At 37.6% G+C, this 20,169-nt stretch overlaps 2 long non-coding RNA genes across 4 annotated transcripts; both read left to right on the top strand.

The window, feature by feature from the left end:
• The first annotated feature begins 1,804 nt into the window (after positions 1 to 1,804).
• On the top strand, positions 1,805 to 3,908 carry LOC145069775 (uncharacterized). 2 transcript variants are annotated; one of them, XR_013689676.1, is made up of 6 exons: positions 1,805 to 2,549; positions 2,693 to 2,806; positions 2,947 to 3,104; positions 3,185 to 3,283; positions 3,371 to 3,641; positions 3,810 to 3,908. It is a non-coding gene; the product is annotated as an uncharacterized LOC145069775 (long non-coding RNA). The 2 variants fall into 2 exon arrangements; XR_013689675.1 differs by having other exon boundaries at positions 3,168 to 3,283.
• A 78-nt stretch (positions 3,909 to 3,986) lies between these two features.
• LOC145069181 (uncharacterized) lies at positions 3,987 to 7,632 on the top strand. 2 transcript variants are annotated; one of them, XR_013689358.1, is made up of 6 exons: positions 3,987 to 4,841; positions 4,926 to 5,648; positions 5,773 to 5,982; positions 6,088 to 6,157; positions 6,577 to 6,930; positions 7,406 to 7,632. It is a non-coding gene; the product is annotated as an uncharacterized LOC145069181 (long non-coding RNA). The 2 variants fall into 2 exon arrangements; XR_013689357.1 differs by having other exon boundaries at positions 4,926 to 5,701.
• The last annotated feature ends 12,537 nt before the right edge of the window (positions 7,633 to 20,169 follow it).

Below are 20,169 nucleotides of genomic sequence, written 5' to 3'. Positions count from 1 at the left end.
CGACACATAATTCAAAACCAAATCATCGAGGGGCCTAGATATCGCTTCTATTGCTAGAAGGAACAGATAAACTTCGACTCATATGCTTGTACTAACTACTTGTTGAGTTATGCACAAAAGCACGTTTTATGACATCAAGTTACTAATGCATTTTCGTACAATCAATGGATAACCAACTCACTTTCAACAACTCATATCTCTAGGTTTGAAGATATATATGATATTACCGTCTAACGATCACTCGAGATAAATTCCATGAAGTGATACAAGTGAGCGTGGGTTTAATCCTATACTCAGACCTTATGAGCACTCATGAATGTTGCAACAACCATTTCCATGTCTAATGCACCTTAGACAAATCTTACAAGCCAAATTCATGACAGTCTTAATTAAATACCTACTTCCAATGTATGACCGATTGTGGAGAGTTTTGAATAAAATAATTATTCTGGAAGTCAAAACATGCAAAATTGAAACAATAGTAAATGATTAATATAAGATAGTAACACCTTACTTATAAATAAACAATAAATTTTATTTAATCATCAAATATCAATTACATTTTACAAGTTTCAGAAATAACTATCTAATTATTAAAATTAGTATCGTCTCTCAGCACGATGCTCTTCGCATGCTGCAAATGCCTAACCCTAGTCAGTCCCTTCGTGAGGGGATCTGCAGGGTTCTCTTCTGATGATACCCTCTTTGCCACGAGGAGTCCTTCTTCTATCTTGTGTCTTATGAAGTGATATTTTATGTCAATGTGTCTGGATCTACCATGATCTCTTGGTTCCTTGGCTAAGGCAACCGCACTATTACTGTCACAGAAAATCTCTATAGGCTCTTGTAAAGCTGGTACAACTCCAAGGTCTCCAATGAAGTTTTTTAGCCATATCGCCTCCTTTGTCGCTTCACTTGCTGCTGTGTACTCTGATTCACAAGTGGAATTGTGACAACCCGAAACTTTTATCTTGTACATCCATTCAACTCAATCAAATCCAGACTTGTTTCTGCTGTCTTTTAGCATTGTTTAGGGTCTGTTTGAGCATTCAAAGCCTAGTACATCCAAGGAATGAGTGTTAGGAAGTATCTGTTGAAGTTCAAAACCATCAAATAAGCCATAAACTCCATCATGAGGAATTTACGACCACATCACATGAGTTTACGGCTGTAAACTCAAGGTAGCCGTAAACTCATGGCCTTAAGTATGATATTCCTTCACTTTTCCTCATTATTCACCATTTCAAGTCAACAAACTCGAATTCTCTCTCAAGTATCATAAGGATCTTCATTTTGATCTTAAAAAATGTAAGTGTTTCATCCTTTGATTAGTTGATACATCTCCTTAACTAGTATCACCCTTGATTTCATCCATGAAATTCATCTTTTGGCTTAGATCTTCAAGAACAACAAGAACACCAGGAACACATACTAGTTCTTTGGGCCGAAATCAAGCCTTTTAGCTTCCATATCATAAGTATCCTTTCCATATACTTGTTATCTAGTAGAAGCCACTACAAGAAAAAGACCCTTTTACGACGCACAAACAATGACACTCGTTGATTTATGTTACGCAAAAGAGAGTGACATTAAAAAAGTGTTGTCTCTTCAAAAAATTTAAGGACTTAGGTCATGCATTATTGCGTTCCCTTAAATCAGTGTCTAAACAAAACAAAAAACACGGAGGGCACCAATAATAAAATGTGTGTCGTCTAAAGATATCGCTTTATAAATTTTAATGGAACGCGCGTTCCATACGGGGGAAAATGAAATCCTAAAAAATAAAAAACCTCGCTATCTTTTTCTTCTTTCCCTCTCTCCCTAATTATCGACGATGCTTCCTTTCCCTCTAGTCTCAGTCGCTATCTAGGGTTTTTATTGAAAGCTTGAATCGATCGACTGAGGTAACCAAAGGTCAAGCGAACCGGGAAAGGGTTTTTAGTGAAATCTACTATTACTCTTTGAAATCGGATCCAATCCCAAAATTTAGAACCCCCGCCTCTTCCAATTAGCAAGAAAAAGCCCTAGCCTTCGTGTTCATAACAGAATTGCTCTTGCTTTCGTGATCAAATGCCACGCGACGACGATGAGATAGTGTGAGATCTATGAGAGATCCAATCCAGAGCATGCCTGTGATTGTGTGGCCATCCTCGGTCAACTCACACACTTTGAAACCCTAATATCATATCATGTCCGCCACCAGCTAGCATCATTTACATGTTGAAACCCTATTCACATATGGAAACAGAATCATCCTGATACCCTCGTCCTCAAGCTCTTTTAACCCTTTATTCTTCTTCCAGTGGAGTTATTTTCCAAACTAGCAGCTCCCGCGGATACACTACCACTAGCCCCAGAATCGTTTCCATCCATATCTGTTCCATCCCCGAGTTTGATCTCTACATCAATTGCTTTATCACATGCACCTGTCGTTGGAATCCCACCTGTGGTACTGGTGATTCCACCTCTGGCTCCCACGATTCCCCCAACTTCATTATAGACTGGTGGTGCTCCACCTGCGGAAGTTTAATCACACTAACTTTCTCCAGGTATATCATTTGAATTTCTATTCTCACTTCTTTGTTTCATAGAATGGTTAATCTATTCAAAGTTTTCGTATACGTGTTTCTCTTTCTGTTGTGCATTTCATAAACATGTTTTTCTCAATTTCTGTTGGTAAATTTGTTTGCAGTCTGCAATTCCAATCACAATATCTAGGGTTAACCAGGTGCATGCAGGGAGGCTCAAAATTGAAATGTCAGCCATGCTCAAAGAGAAAATGGTTAAAGTTTTCTCTGTTATGAAGGTACGTCATACGATTCATTGATTATCCATGATTAGTTTATTACTATATCCTAATTAAACACAATTAGATGCTTTTTAACACTAATCAGTCGTGTTCATTGGAGATTAATTATGTTCCTCTTCTTTCCTTTTTGTGATTAGCCAGGATTATTATTTCAATACGAAGCAGAACTTGAAGTTTTGCAATTGGAGCCCTAGTCAATGCTGTTGACCATCTTGGCACTGTTGCTTCCAAACTCACTGACCTTCTTGACGAATAGAGTTCAGAAATTTCCTACACCAGTAACACCTTCCCCACGGTAATCATCTCTTCATCAACCGCCTTCAGTTTCTGTTCAGTCAGTGATTAGGTCTTTTGTTAGTTGCTCTTAAATTGTAGGTTACCCTTCTTTGTCAAGGTTCAGAAGTTTGTTCTGAAAATACATCAGTAGCAACGCTTGGCATAATCAATATGGATCCAAACCGAGTTTTTGACATTGTAAGCTCTACCCTTTCCGGTTGTTTTGACTTTTGATTGAAGTTTCAATAAATGAGGTACTTGAGTTGACTGTACTTGCTGATTTAGGTATTGGAGTATTTCGAACTTCAGTCGGATAACAATGTCTTCTTGAAACTCATCCTTATTTTCCCGAAGGTACAACACTTAAATATGTCTGATTAATGACTGAAAGGATATTACAAGGGTGGATGATTCACAATATGTTTTCTCAAGGGATGAGATCTATAAAATAATTGCAATCATTGGGCATGTTTGCTTGGTGTTGGAATTTAAGATTCCTTTCCATGGCTGGCGTGTTTGGTTGCCTTGCCAAAATGGATGGAATTTGATCCCATAGGTATAGAATCATTTAAATTTCATGTTTGATGGATTTCGGTTTTCAACATTCCTTGGTGTGAGTAGATTACCTTTGCACTTGTGTATGTTGGAACAACTTCACTCAAACATTTATATTTAATTTATATAACCATGTGCTTACTTAGTTATATACTTATGTGGTTATCAGCCGATTACCTTTGCACTTGTGTATGTTGGAACAACTTTGAAGGACCTGGCTGTTGTTACTCATGAATGGGGTTAATTCTCAAAAAATCGTTTGGTAAGATATATATATATATATATATATATATATATATATATATATATATATATATATATATGTTTGTGCCTGTTTTATTTTGAATATTATCTATTTTTTCATTCATGCATCTCATTAGCAGTCTAACGCTTCACAAGGTCAAAATCCTAATTCCCCAAGGTCATAATAAATTTGCATGCATTATCTAAGCCTTTTCTGAAAGGCTAATTGTAGACCTAGCTCATAATAGCTTCAATGGTATTGTTCCTACAAATTGTTTCTGCCAATGGGATGCTATGATGACTAGCACTAATGGAGAAGCATCAGGCAAGAAACACCTAAGTTTCATGATCTTATCTCTTGATCCAATCTACTATTAGGATACTGTGACAGTCACAATCAAAGGACTTGAGTTGAAGCTGGTGAAAATCTTGACAATCTAGCTTCACATCCATTGACATCTCAAGTAACCGTTTTTCTAGTGAAATACCAGACACAATTAGGAGACTCAATGCTCTATATATGTTCAATGTATCACATTATGACTCCACAGGCTTAATCCCACCATCTATCTAGAATTTGAGTCAGCAAGAATCATTAGACATGTCATGGAACAAATTAACTGGAGACATCCCATCAACGCTCACAAATCTTCCTTTCCTTTCCTCCTTTAATCTCTCATACAATCAATTGGAAGGAAGAATCCCAACAGGCTCCCAGTTTCAGACCTTCCAAGACACATTATACAAAGGAGACATAGGATTATGCGGGTCTCCATGGATGATCACCAATAAAGATGTTGATCTGTATGTTTTTTCGAGACTCATTTCAGCATTATTTTTGTATATGGCATCGGTAATCATGAAGCTCAACATGATCTTGTTTATAATGTTGTTCAAGAGATCTTTCCTATAACAACTTTAGTGAAAATACTGTACCATCAGGTTGTGACAGATCACTGTAAGTTTTCAGCTCTCAGATGCTCTTTTAATCTACTCATAAAAAGTTTAAAACTGAAGTTAAACATTTTCTTTCATTCATCAGGAACTTATACAGAAGCTACTCTACTGGGAATAATTCGTAAGTTTAATTATACCCTGCTACTATTCTTCAAAAATAAACGCAACTTTTATGTAATAAGAGAGATTCCAATTAAGTTTTTCATGTTTGATTTTGTGTAGAGAGCTTGCAAAGTGCCTTCGTCCTTGCATCCAGAGTAATGAACAACATTGTTTCCAGTAACATTGTGTTTCCATAATATTAAAAACAAATTAAGTTGCTCCCTTTAATGTTTCTCCAGACATATCTTCAGTTCATATCAATTGTGGTGGGCCAAGAGTTACCAATGGAAAAAAGACTTATGAAGCAGATGAAGATCCAGGTGGACCTGCAATTTTTGTTCCTTCAAACGAGAATTATTGCGGATATAGCAGCACAGGAAGTATATGGAAACTTAAGGACAACCTTATTAAACATGCCACAAATAATTTATATATAGTATTTTTGTCTAACAAATACTAAATAATGTGTTCCCAGGTTTAACCTTGTGGTTGGTGGTGGTCCCGATGGTAGTGTTATTCCTAATGCATGAAACGATCAGAATGTCACAACTCACACATAGTTTTACTTATTACTTAGATAATATTATATAGTTTTTGTAATTAGTTTCATGATGTTTTATGATTTCAGAGAGAAGTGTATGATCTGGTTGTATGTATTCAACTTTGCAAACCTGGTATGAGCATCCAGCGTATACACAACTACTCGGTATAAATTTATTACTGATTAAATCTTTGGTTCTGAATATCATCACCTTTGAGGTATATAATATAATATATTTGATTATAATATGTTGAGTTCTCTTTTATTTATAATTCTTGATGTTGTGTAGGTTGAGAAACTTTGTAGAGGATTAAAGGCGATGGGAATTTTGAAAGATCTTGAAGAGAATGTGGAAAAGGACTGGAATGGGGCGTGGGAGTCTTGCAAGTTTTGTTGTAGTTAATGAAGAAGAAAAATGCAGAGAAGAACCAGAAATCAAAAGGATCTCAATTTGAAGCACGTGTCGTTGCTCTCAAAATTACATGCCCTATCTGTTTAGGTTTGATAAAGCTGATCGTTTATTTGAATTCTTATCTGGATTTCACATATCTAATTAGAAGAAATTATTTATTCTAAATGAACAATGGTTATTTTGATTTTGTAGCTGAGAGAGGAAGGAATTCGGAAGATTGTTTGCTTGTTTTAGTTCAACCGGGCTTTAAATTACACATTTGGTTGAACTTTGATCTTTTTTTTGTTTGCTTGTTTTAGTTCTATTTGGATTTATTTCTGTTTGAATTTGATCTAGGTTTCATTTGGGTGATTAGACAAGATGATATATTATATGAAATTATTGCATTTAGATAATTGCAAGTGATAGTATATCTATATGAACAATAGTAATTTTGTGGCAGAGGCTTGAAACAAATTAGATGATACACATAGATATAGAATAATTTCTTGCTTATTTAAATTTCATTTAGTTTTGAATGATAGTAAATGACCATTTTACCCTTTTGTCCGGAATTAGTACCTAATGAAAAAAAATGACTTTCTTGTTTGACAACTGCTTGTTGTAATTGACTTACAAATCTCTTTGAAAACCTTGTTCTCAACCCTTTTTTATATTAACAAAGAAGCAATATTTATGCAGAAAGCATTGCAAAATACATGAAGGAATATTATATAGGAAGTTAAGCAGGTGTTGAATCGTATAACAAAGAAAATCTTAATAAGACAAACCCAAATGTGTATGAATCTGTTGACCGGTTATGGTGGTTCCAGGTAGCACCTTCAAATGATAGAATATGTTCTTCAAATATTGACATAAGGCATGTACATATAAACAAATGACACATTTTAATCATTAATATAAAATCCATGTTTCATGATTTTTTTTATTTTAATTACAGGTATCATTTGGATCTATGTAAAAATGTATTTGGAGAAGGTGTGTATCCGGTTGTTGATGCAACAAATGTTTACTATGGGGGCAAAAACATTGCCGGTATGAACTATGAAAATTACTATTTATATGTAAATTTCAGGGTTAATTTATTTTTGGTGAATTTTCATGAAATATGTAGGATCAACATTAGGCACACATTAGATTTTCTGAAATATTTAATCAAAAAAACTCCCACTTGTTGAATTTCTGAAATATTTAATCAAAAAATGCCTAGCATCTCACATGCATATATTGGTGATGCATGTAGTGATTGTGAAGAAGTAAATGTATATGGTGATGTTGGTGTTTAATAATCTGTTAATGAGATGAGAGGGAGAGGGAGAAGTAAGACTAACCATATATTCAAAATCCTATTTATAAAATGATCCAAAGAATCATTTTCCTAAGCTTAGTGGCCTAATTGGCATTGGCAAAGAAAATAGACAAAAAAATATATATAGTTGGATGCCATACCAGCTCTATCATATCATATTGTATTGTATTGCATGTTAAGTTACCGATTTGCCATGTGCAGGTTCTTACAGCTCTAGCAACCTCCTTCCATGCCCTGAGGCCTCTCAAAGTTCCTGCATCAGGTTATTCTTTTTAGAAAGGAAATTTTCAAAGGAGATTGTCAAAGGAAAATTTAGTCATCATGGGTTTCTTTTAATGTTGTACATGTTTTGTTTTCTATAATAAATATTATGAAAGATTAGAAATGTCTTACATTTACTTACTATTGGAATGATTATTTGTATTTGATATATTAGTGCAATGAATTATCTTTATTGTTTATGGTATTTTATTTTGTATTATGATACTTTTAATGTATAATTTAATTTGAAAATTAGTAACTCTATCAAAAATATATAATTTTAGAAACATTTAAAATTATGACACACAAAAATGCGTGTCTTCTTCCTTTATGACATGGGTTTCCTTGATACGCATTGTGTGTCATAAACACGCATGTCGTAAGGTTACGACACGCAAATACGTGTCATCTTTCTTTATAATAAGGCCTTCATTGATATGCATAACGCGTCGTAAATGCGCGTCGTAAATGTGTGTCATAAATGCGTGCCGTCTCTCGTTATGACAGGGCCTTCCTTGACACGCATTTGCGCGTCGTCTGAGCGTTTTAAGACGCGCATTGTGCGTCGTAAAAGGCTGTTTTTCTAGTAGCTCTTGATTTACACCCTTGAAAGCAACCATTTCCCAAGAACAATAAGAGTTTACGGCCATGAGCATCTCCCTTGGCCGTAAACCCTTGATAAAGGTTCATAAGCTGGCCATAAACTTCCCTAAAGCTAAGCAAGGGACCTAGAACACTTCCTTGATGCTAGATAGGGCCTTAAAACACTCTTTGGCACAAGACTTCATGAGTTTACGGCCATAAACTCGTAGGGCCGTAAACCCTATGGCCGTAAACACATAGGGTCGTGAACACCTTGGACGTAAACACCATTGTGTGGCCATACACCCCTTATATACAATCATATGTGATTGTAACACTTCCATTCAAGTGTTTCCTAGTCCCTAAGGTGTATTCCTTACATGATTAGTTGTATAAACACTAATTGTATACACATGTGTCATTATAAGCTAAATAGGATCCGTGTGTGCTCAAGACTTCTCTTTACACTTAGCATCTACACCACTCTTTCATCCAAACCACTCACTACAGGTGAGTTCATACCCCTTAACTTATCTTTTAATGATTTTAAATGCTTTTATGGGGGGAATACAAGTTGAAAACATTATAGTTATTATATCAATCACATGTGATTAATAACTATAAAACAAATGGATTTGTTACATTTCAAACTATATTATCAAACAAACTGTTTCAGAATCGCTTTATAAACTGACATCAAGTCATCAATATTTATTCAAACTGTTAAACTCTTCAAATGTATTTCAAAACTTCTTTTTAAACTTATATACTGTTAAAAGCATGTCTATATATGTATAGTTATATAAGTAATGTTTAAAGGACTTAGGACTGATAACTCGCTCTATTTCCTATTCCTTGTTTGGTTGTCGACTTAGGGTAATCAACTGTTTTTCCGAAGGTCGTTTAAATCTTAGTTACATATTATGTATATGTATATAGATATGAAAGTTCTTACATCAGTTCCAACACCTTTGGGTAGCAAAGGTGTACAAACATACTCGGTTATTCAAACAACGATACTATTAAACTATAATAGGTATAGTTTAGATGTCTACTACTCACTATTTCTAATACAAAAAAAACATACATGAGTCAGTTCAAACATACTATAACGAGAAACAGAAAGAACATACTATAATGAGAAACAAGGAAGAACATACTATATACTAGACAAAGAGAACACACAATACACTATAACAGAGAGAACATACTATACAAATTCAAGAATACTATAACATAATGTGAGCCGTTATTTCATGGTACGACAACCTTCGGCCGTGTCATTTTTATAACTAGAATCTCCTGGAGGGAGAGCGTGAGTTTGTGTATAGTACTATACGAGATTGACTATCCTACACCTTGCTGCTAGCTACAGTGGGACCTTGCAAGTGTACGGGTAACAAATGTCATATCTTTTCGATGTCTTACATCGTGTTGTTTCATTAGTCGATTAAGCATGGTTATAACTTCATCACATTTTACCTTAATTAAACAAATGGTTTAAGGTAGTTATTACTATAGTAGTTACTATATACAATACTGCAGTACACATACATTTCCCCATTACATTTAATTTGTGATCTTCTCACATAAATGGTAATGTAAACTATATTTTATTAATGATAGTCATACTTGGGGAAAACACTCACTTTTACAGAGAAACAAACATACGAAACAGTCATGTCTTGGTAGAAGACTACTTTTTATACTAGTAGAAAATATAGGATTTTCTAGGAGTTTTCAAACGTATACAAACTTTTACATCAAACATTTACAAACACTTTCAGCAAACTTATACAAACATTGACACTAAATACTTATGAACTCACTAGCTTAAATGCTAATCTACGCTTTCAAAATAACTTGTATTCTCAGGTCGCCAGTAGACAGGTACCGATGACCAGTTTTTTGAGAAGACGGAGCATATACAAGACTCGTCTTTATTTTGATTCATGTTTTGGTGTCTAATTACTATGAAAGAACACACTTGTATGAAATTATACTATTAATGCAATGGATGATGTTGTTGCTTGTTTACTACTTTACATTGTTATGATATTGTACATGACGTCCTCCACCTCAAAACATTTCCGTCGTTCCGGTTTTGGGGTGTGACAGATTGGTATCAGAGCATTGTTTATAGTGAATCGAGTATATCAACCCATAAAAGATATACAACTATAAACACATTGGTATTAAAATAATCTGACCAAGAGTTTATACTTTTTAAATAATAAAATATTTAACTAAAGTATACCTACCTACATACTTAGTACAGAACAGTGTCATACTAGAACAGAACAAAAGTAATTTAGATGTTGGATACTACAGTCAAACCTGGGCAGTTATGTAATCGTATCTAAAATCAATATAGCCTGATCAACTATATTTACTTGAGATACGATGAACATGAGTTTGGGAGTGATAGTGGTGTTGCGACAGGTCTAAAACTTACCAAACTATACCTATACTACATAAAGAAGAACGTTAGAACAAAACATAAAGTAAAATACTATAGGAGTTTTTTAGGCACTATTCATTCAAAGAACAAACTTCATAAGAATAGAAGGCTTTTGTTGATAGCTCCATGAATACTAATTGCATGCACTACAGTTATATATAATTAGGTTTAATAGACTTAGAATGTGTGGTCTAATCTTTATTTCCTTTTCCTTGTTTGGATGTGGACTTAGAGTAGGATCATATATTCGAAGGTCTATTCGACTCAAGTGGTATATAACTGGTATGCACTATGTCCTCATAGAAGGAACCAGTAAAAGTCATTAATTAGAATTGCCTTAGTAAGTAATGTGTAAGTTTCTCTTATAGAAACTTTTTATTTGTTTATCGATTTATTTTAGAATTGCTAAATAAATTCCTCACCCTTATTTCTCTTCTAGATAAATGGTTGGATTTCATTTCCCTGGAGACCCGTACTTCCCAAATCAAGGAAATTTTGGTTGGCTCGATGCCAAACCAGAAGAAGGTCCTGCAATCCCCTTAGATGATGAATTCGCAGAAGATTTCCCAAAGGATCCTGACTCTGAGCCAGAAGTTGAGAATCTACCCCTAGGAGCTCCAATCCCAAATCCTAATCCTCGTCCGGCTTTTCCAAGCCCGACGCCTCTGTAGGCCATAAACATAGATAGTTGGAGTGATGAGCAAGGTCAGAATCACCCCTACCGAGGAGACCGAAGCTTCTACAATCTAGAAGGAGGAGGGTCAGCAGATAGGGCACTTCCCGTGCTGGTTCGTCATATTGCTCTTAATACCGAACAGGGAAGAGCTACCATCGATTGCATGATGCAGAATGAAGCTACCGCTGGAGTCGATGTTGTTCGTCTTCATAATCTGGAAGACCGACATGACAGAATTAGGTATCTTACCAACTTCTTTCAGAGAGAACTAGCGGCATCCCAAGCCGAAGTTCGAGAGTTGCGAGATTGTTAGTTGGTACAGGACATGCGTATGTATGAAATAGAACGACGACTATTTAATTCAAAAGTAGGGTCTAGCAGGAGGTAGACTATGCTCTACTCTATCTTTTGGATATAACTTAGGTCTATGTTTAGACGCTAGTATTAATTTTCCACTTATGATAAAGACCTCGAACTTTCAGTCTATTAGGTCTTTGTGTTGTCAAAATTTTCTTACTTTTGGTTATGATGTAAGATCTACTTCTAGGTAAATTTTCCCGAACTTATTACATCTTGAATACTAATGATATTGACAGGCAACAAATCTCTTGTGGAAATCTTTGTCCAAATGCTTTCATCATTTCTATTGCAAGAACTCTATCAAATTCACACTCTCATCTATTTGTTGAACTATAGTGATTTAGTTCATGAATCACTTTCGTTGGTCTTGCTATTGAATTCTTATCATATTTTCATCTTTGTAAACTTATAGTTGAAAGATGCCTCCTCGCAAATCAACAAGGCGCAATCCTCTGATAATTCCAACTCAACCACCACCCCCTCCACAGTTTGATGCAACAACTCATTAATGTTGCAGTAGCTGCGGCTATTGCTGTAAGTCCCCAAATACGCTTGTGTATCAATCAGATCCGTTTGATGGTGCGGAATCCCAATCAAACGGATGATGTCAGATTCAATAGAAGAGAAGGAGAAGAAGATGATGATGATGAATCTATGTATGATATGATTAGAATGAAGATCCGGATACAAGATTCACACACACTAACACACACTCTCTTTTCTCTCTAGAACACCTTCAAATGCACACACTTAAGCTCCTTGGTGTTCATCACTCACACCTTCCTCACTCCCCTCATCCTTATATATATACACATGGGAAACATGGGTCGTAAACAGGTTTTACGGCCGTAAACTCACTCACCGACCGTAAACAGCTAAACAATACTTAAAAATACAATTTCTCAGAAAAGCAAAGTATAAACCATAATATTGACCCAACAATCTCCCCCTTGGTTTATAGCTTTCTTTTCTTAATTGACCTAAAAAGTAGTTGGCTTTTCTTGTCAATCTTCATCGAGAGCTTGGCTTCAGCATTTATCTTCAATGAATGACTTCATCTTGAGCAGTTGGGCTTTTCTTGAAAATATTAGCATTGAACGCACATTTGGTGAGGAGGCTTGACGTACTGATTCTTGAAAGATAGCGCTTTCAGCTTGAGAATCTTTAGAGAGAACATCAGAGAGAACTAAACTTCTAGATCACTTCAGCAGGTACAAAGATAGCAGTAGACTGATTGAGGAGGCTTCAATGCAATCCGTCACATAATCTTCAAGTCAGCTTGACCTTTCTTCTGGGGTTGAAGGATTGAATGTCGAAAGAATAATCTTCATTTCTTGCTCCTTCGAATGCGAATTCTTCGATGCTCACAGATGAAGCCTTGGCTCAGAAATCTTTGACACAAACTTCATAAGTCTTATCTATACCTGAAATCACTTTTCAAGACAAAACAAAAGTAAAAGAAAACTTAGCACAAAAATAAAAATATTTTTGGATTTTTGATTTTCTTGAACAAGAAATAATACATAAATAACACTATTTTTGGATTTTTTTTAATTTACTGATTTTTGTTTGGTTTTTTTTTAATTTTTTTAATTCTCCCCTAATATTTAAATTAGAAGAAACTATGAACAAATTTAACGAAAATAAAATGATATCTAACTTTAAGAATGATTTGGGATCAATGTTTTTAGGCAACCTTTATCCGCTTGTCAGTACCTTCTATCTTCACGTCTTTGTCTGGTCGATCGCCGGTATTGTTGTCCACTTAAACACGAAAAATTGTGACAATTTTAGGACACACTAATAATTGTAAGACAAAGAGATCCTAAGTTCCTAGAAACTACATCTGATCCTAAGTTCTTAGATACTATATCTTCAGGACCATTTAGCTGACGACGACCAGGGATATTGTTGTCCACCTAAATAGAGCAGTGAGATCTATAGAAAATCTTTGAGTGTTCAATTTTAATTGTACTGTAATATGTTTCCCACTTCCTGATATGCCCCAGTAATCAAGAACTTCCAGAGTACTCCTTACATCGGGTGAGCAGACAATCATTGGGATAGAAGATAGATTCAGATTATTATCACTTATAGTTTTAGAGGGATTGAGAAGTAGAAGGATGCATATGCTGTGTACTAGGTCGGATTGTTAGTCACGCAAAGGAGACAGCATATGGCTAACAGATAAGAAGAATTTCATAGATTTAATATGCAGAGAAATAGATTTGCATATGTTGCAGTCCAGGTCGGATTTTGAGTCACGCAGAGGAGGTAACATATGACTAACAGACAGATAGAAGAGAAAACAATTTTCAACAGACCTAATTCATCGGAATTTACCAGTCGCCCCATCAACACCGGAATTAAGGACAAAATCCGCACATCTAGGAAAAGTTAAACCATGGTTCTAGATACGGGTTTATTTAATGTGACAAGTAGATTCCCATATATATCTACCTGTTCAACCTATCCAAGTGTCGTATTGTCAGGCTAAACGGATCTAACTAGGTCAAGATTTGTCAAGTCTATAAATTTCCTAAGTTCAACTTTGCCTAGTCATGTCCATTTAGAATCTTTCGTGCCTACCGACACATCAATCCCAGAGCATAGACCCTTCAACTTTGGGTACGTTACGCAAACTTAGATTGCATGTTATCACTAGATAATATCACTTCCCAAAACATCTCCCTCAAGCACATTTCATAGCCAACATATTTTTTTGATTTTTTGATTTTCTAATGTTTTTGGATTTTTTTTTTTAATTTTCTAGTTTTTGTTTTGTTTTTATTTCTCCCCCTAAATTTGTGCATAGCAGATAAACGAAAGTAAATGCGCAAATTTAAACTATCATAAAATGTAACAACGTAAATTTTCAAAACAAAATTTTCATTTAAATCATATAATTCTCGTGACACATTTATAAAAACCTCATTTATTTAATTTACAAACGCAACTCCATGTTTGTTTGATTATAAATCCAGGATCCTCGAAAACATAACTCAAGCCATTCTCTTTCAAAGCTCCTTCTTCTTCAAAAGCCAAGCACAATAAGTCATCACCCCACTAGATCCATATGAGAAAACCACCAAGATTCAAACTTTATGCTTTCTGGAGCTAGATCAACATGATTAGGGCTTGGATCCACAAGCTCCAAGCCAAGCAATGCTTCCTCAAGAAACTCCTTCTTCCACAATATGCACCAAAAACTCACTAAATCACCAAAATGCTCAAGAATCACTCAAATGGAGGCTTAGGGTCGATTTCTAGGGTTTAGAGGGATGGAGGATGAAGGTATTAGGGTTAGGTTATGAGTTAAGGACCTTAAATAGGGTCCAAGACCCTAAAATAGCGTTCAGGTCTGTTTGGCGAACGCCCAGCGTTCATATGGTACGCCCAGCGTACTCTGAAAAACATTCGCAACCCTCCCTGGTCAGTACGCCCAGCGTACTCTAAATTACGCCCAGCGTACTGAGTACGCCCAGCGTACTGAGTACGCCCAGCGTACTCGGCTAAGCCTGAAACCATAAAACTTATGAAGGCCATAACTTCTTCGTTATAAATCCGTTTCCGACGATCCTTATATCCACGGAAAGCTAACGAGAAGCCCTACACTTCTATCAACTTTATTCCTCCTGAATCCCACTCGAAATCAGATCCAAAATTCATGAAAAGCCCCAAATAGCGCCTTAACAATACATTCGGGCTCTAAAGCACAAACCGACTCTTTTATCACACAACCTACCTCACCCACATACAAAAAGGGAATAACCTTTCTCTTTCAACGCCTCAAAACCTTCTCATACTTGGATTAAGGCCCACATGCCCTAAATCACAAAATAATCCAGAACAGGGTGTTACAATTCTCCCCTACTTGAAATAGATTTCACCCTCGAAATCGCTACTTATCAACACATAGGTCGAACCTAATGATTCAGGAAGCACCATCGAAAGAACCCCATATCATACAACAATTTCTTCCAAAAACACCTAAAACCAACAGGAGTCTCGACCCCAAAGAAGGACAGACCCTTATACCACTGCGGTACCTGATCTGCCTCTCCAGAACTTGAAACTCTACTGGTCTGTTTCCCTGCCAGACCATCCTCGCAATATCATCATGTTAATCGGTCATCAAATAACATACTCTAAGAATACTCAATCAATTCTGATTCTCTAATCGATCCCAGACACAATTCAAAAGGGATGGAAAGGTCATATCCCATTAGGACCCACTGTCTGAACAACTATCATAACTCTTCTGAAGGAATGGTTCTCTCAAATGTTCCATCCAACACTGAACACCATGTCAACTCCCGTCCCGACAGTTGGACCTTCAAGGGCTACCCACTGCACACCAAATAAAATGACTTACCGACTTCCTTCTCACAATAACTATCTCGGCCCATCGTGACACACAAGTCACAAAGTTCGCTTTACCCCAAGAGAATACTACAATCCTAACTGAAATCATCTCACCCTCGACTCCTGTCGCCTACTACTCATTAGCTTCATACATCTTGCATTTCGTCCCATACAAACGAACTGACCCACACAGGTCTAAAACATCAGATGACACACAATACCCCTCAGAAGGAACCCACCTCTAAGCTCGGAATCTTATCTTGCCTTCACATTACACCATTAGAGCCAAATCAAACTCGAGAGTCTGGGTCGACGCAAAATTGGAATCACTCGTCCCAATGAAGCTCTCAACTCATAACCCATTACTCGCAACTTTCGTGTACATCACTACATCCAATTCCTTCCGAATGCGATCACCACACCTTAACTCATAATAAAACGAATCCCGACCATTAGGGAGACCCCAGTCTCACCCATTTCCTACCTACCAAATTCCCACAGACTCACTGATAAGGCTACCCAAGCCTAGGAACTCCTCTGCGCCATGCTCTGGCTAGGGAAAACTACGGCTCCCCGCAGTTCCACAACGCTCTCTCACTGACCAGTGAAAGCTACGGTCCCCGGCAGTTTCACAATGCTCCCTCACTACTTGGCAAATACTACGGCTCCCTGCAGTATCGCCACATCATCTCGCTGGCTGGTAGATACTACGGCTCCCCGCAGTATCACCACACTCTCTCGCTAACCAACGAATACTACGGCTCCCCGCAGTATCACGACACTCTCTTGTTGACTAGTGAGTACTTCGGCTCCCCAAAATACCCTGATACCCTCTTCCACTCAAGCACTCGGAACCTCGAAATATTCCCATCTCACACATTGAAACACGGAGGAAATATCACTGACTGAAAACACGACTAAATTCCAAAGCTGCATCCTCTACTGATCACCACCCAAGCGAAACTACTCATTCCGACTCTGAAATTGGTTGACAAAAATCCATTGCTACCCCTCCTGAAGTATAGATCACAATCTATACCTATACCTGCAAATCTCAGCTATTGCATTCTGAATTCAGCTACCCAACCGCCTCAAACTCAACATTTGCAAACCCGAAAATTTCTTAGCCATAATAAATTCTCCGACCAACGAGCAACCGTCGTGGATTCACTCACCCTTTCGTAAGCACCTACACATACATCATCTTGCATCAAACCTCACCTACTTCATCAAATACTCAGGTTTCATGTGTCCACACCACAAATCTCCACAACCAATCCTATAACCACACTTTAACGAATCGTTGATCCTTCTCAAAAGAATACCCAGTTCTCCCCCACTCAGGGTTCAAACCATCACCAATTGGCATACCAACAATCTACTCCCTAGACTGTTTCACCAAGTATATCACACTTGAATCTTGGAGTGTATCACGTAATCACTTTAATGATCTTCCCGATGGAAACCAAGCAACTCCACATATCCCGACTTTGACCAAAAATCTCAGAATCCTCCCGACATGACTGCCTCTATTCATCTTGAAGCCTCAAACCGACACACCGTTGGATACCCCACTGTTCCGAATTAGATATGACTCCCGGTCCGGAAATGATGCACAATATCACACTTCGACTCTAATTCCTCAACCCGCTTCCCAAACCGGAAATACTCATAAAAGCAACAGACCTCACTCTTATTGTCGCTACACAACGCAGAACACGAGGGTCGCCGCCCCGATATACTCCTCTTAGCCACCAGGAACTCGCATCAAACTCTAAAACTGGAAGCTCAATATCCCTGCCGCTTCTCACAGAAAATAGCACAACTCTGGTCACAGAAAATGGCATATCTGCTATCGACCGACTACTCAACTCAGACCGTAATCCACCAAATAGTACCACCTCTACTTATCCTTGAGTCTTGTGACTCCAACTGACATCTTACCAAAATGTCTCGGGAACCAACTCAATTTCTCTTCAAGGTGTGCTCAATTGAAACTTGTTCAACATGGCCCTCTTTCCCCACACTCTATCATGCCTGATCCCAGTCTGATCAATCTCAATATGATAACTGGTAAAACCAGAAGCACCATCCGCCACGAATCATGGTACTCGAACCCTACTATCTTCTCTCAGTCTGCTACGAATCATGGTACTCGAACCATGATATCACCTCTCGATCTGACACCAATCATGGTACTCGAACCATGATATCACCTCTCGATCTGCTACCAATCATGGTACTCGAACTATGACATCACCTCTCGATCTGCTACTTAGAACCGCTGGAATTTTCCCTGTATCGAGTATGGGTCCTCTGCTTTCAGTAGTACGGGCCCATACTACCTGCCACATCTACCCATACTTTCCACACAGACCATCCCAGATTTCCTAAGTAGCTTCTCAACTTCCTCAATCACCAATCCCATCATACCTGGTCGCTCTGCTGCGAAATGCTCTACTCTGTCGGCATACTCTTCTGACTAAGGTCACATCCTAGGCTCATCCTAGGTTCTCACACTTCTCCGCCATTAGCTGCTGAGAAACTCCTTATGATGCCAGTCATCTACCTCCTGAATATCGTCACATTCGCTTGGTATCCAACTCCCATCATCAGGAATTCCACAAAGCACGAAGCAAGCAACATTTGGGCATCGAATAAACACATAAAACTTGCTCTAGGTGATAACTCCACTTGCTCTACTCATACTCAAAAGATATCACCAAACTCTACAACTCTACCCCTCGCGGGTATCTAGCTACTCTCTCGGTAGACTCCACAAACGCTCATCTAGGTATCTCTCCTAGATTACTCTTCTACTCAAATTCCCCTATACAACGATTCCCGCTAGATACTCTCCCTCAGCACATGCTCGAAAGTGCATCACAGATAACAACAACTCCTAGGCTAAGGCATCACAAATCATGCCACTCTAGTCCTAAAATCTGAAATACCTAGCCTATCTCTGGCATGCATAATATCTCATAACATATTTCATAACACAAAAGTATGGGTATTTTGGGAAATCACCGTTCGGGCTCTGGCTGATTGTACACACTGCTCCTTCTCGTTTTCTCATAGAAACTCTTGCTCGTTTTAGAAAAAAAAATCCTTTCTTTTGAAAATTCTTTCTCAAATCCTCAGTTTGAGTCCAGATTTACCCGAAGGTGCATCCGAATCCCTCAAACCAAGGCTCTGATACCAACTTGTAACAACGTAAATTTTCAAAACAAAATTTTCATTTAAATCATATAATTCTCATGACACATTTATAAAAACCTCATTTATTTAATTTACAAACGCAACTCCATGTTTGTTTGATTACAAATCCAGGATCCTCGAAAACATAACTCTTTCACTGGTGTGTACAATCAAGTCGGTGCCTTCCCGCGATCCTGAGAAAAACCTGAAACACATAACACATAACACAGTAAGCACAAAGCTTAGTGAGTTCCCCAAAATACCACTCTAACACATTTTAGCCACTCGATTCTATAACTCTGTTTGACCCTCTGGTCAATGTGTCTCAATGGGACCCTCTAGTCCCAACTCTCTGTAGGCCCTCTAACCCTAACTCTGTGGACCAAAAGGCCCTAACTCTATGGACCCACTGGTCCTAGCTCTATAAACTCTGAATCATGCATATCACATATCACAACAATTAGCATACATAAATAGCAAGCAAATACACTGGCACATAGCTCTAAAGTATACTAACACATAACCCTGTTACCACTCTAGGTAAAGTATAGTGAGAAGACTCACCTTGAATGATGAATGGCTCCTACAAATGTCGCCGTTGCGTACTAGCCTCTACCTCTGAGCCATATCTACAATGATCTCAAATTAGGATCTAAGTCCCAACCCTCATTCTCTAGGTCTAAAGGTAGTCCACTAACTAGTCCATAAATAACCCCAAAACCCATTGGGCCCATCAAGGCCCAATAATAAATGGACTATACCGAGGCCCAACTCTCAAGTCCAAGAGGCAAGCCCAACTTAAGGGCCCAATGCACATATACATATTCCTCTGGTCCAAATCTCAAGCACAACAAGCCCAAACTCCAGGCCCAACACTTAAGGCCCAATATAAGACTTAGCCCAAAAATTCCACAGTGGAGTTACGCCGGGCGTACCTCTTTTGGTACGCTCAGCGTACTCCATCGCACACGAATCCTGATCGGGGACACCAACCTAGTACGCGGGGCGTACTAGATTTACGCTCATCGTACATCCAGATTTACTTTTTCAACTCTTTTG

This window comes from Lactuca serriola, chromosome 8, assembly GCF_051521515.1.
Source record: "Lactuca serriola cultivar US96UC23 chromosome 8, Lser_US96UC23_V15, whole genome shotgun sequence".
Lineage (NCBI taxonomy): Eukaryota > Viridiplantae > Streptophyta > Magnoliopsida > Asterales > Asteraceae > Lactuca > Lactuca serriola.
This window is presented reverse-complemented; position numbering and strand designations above follow the sequence as displayed.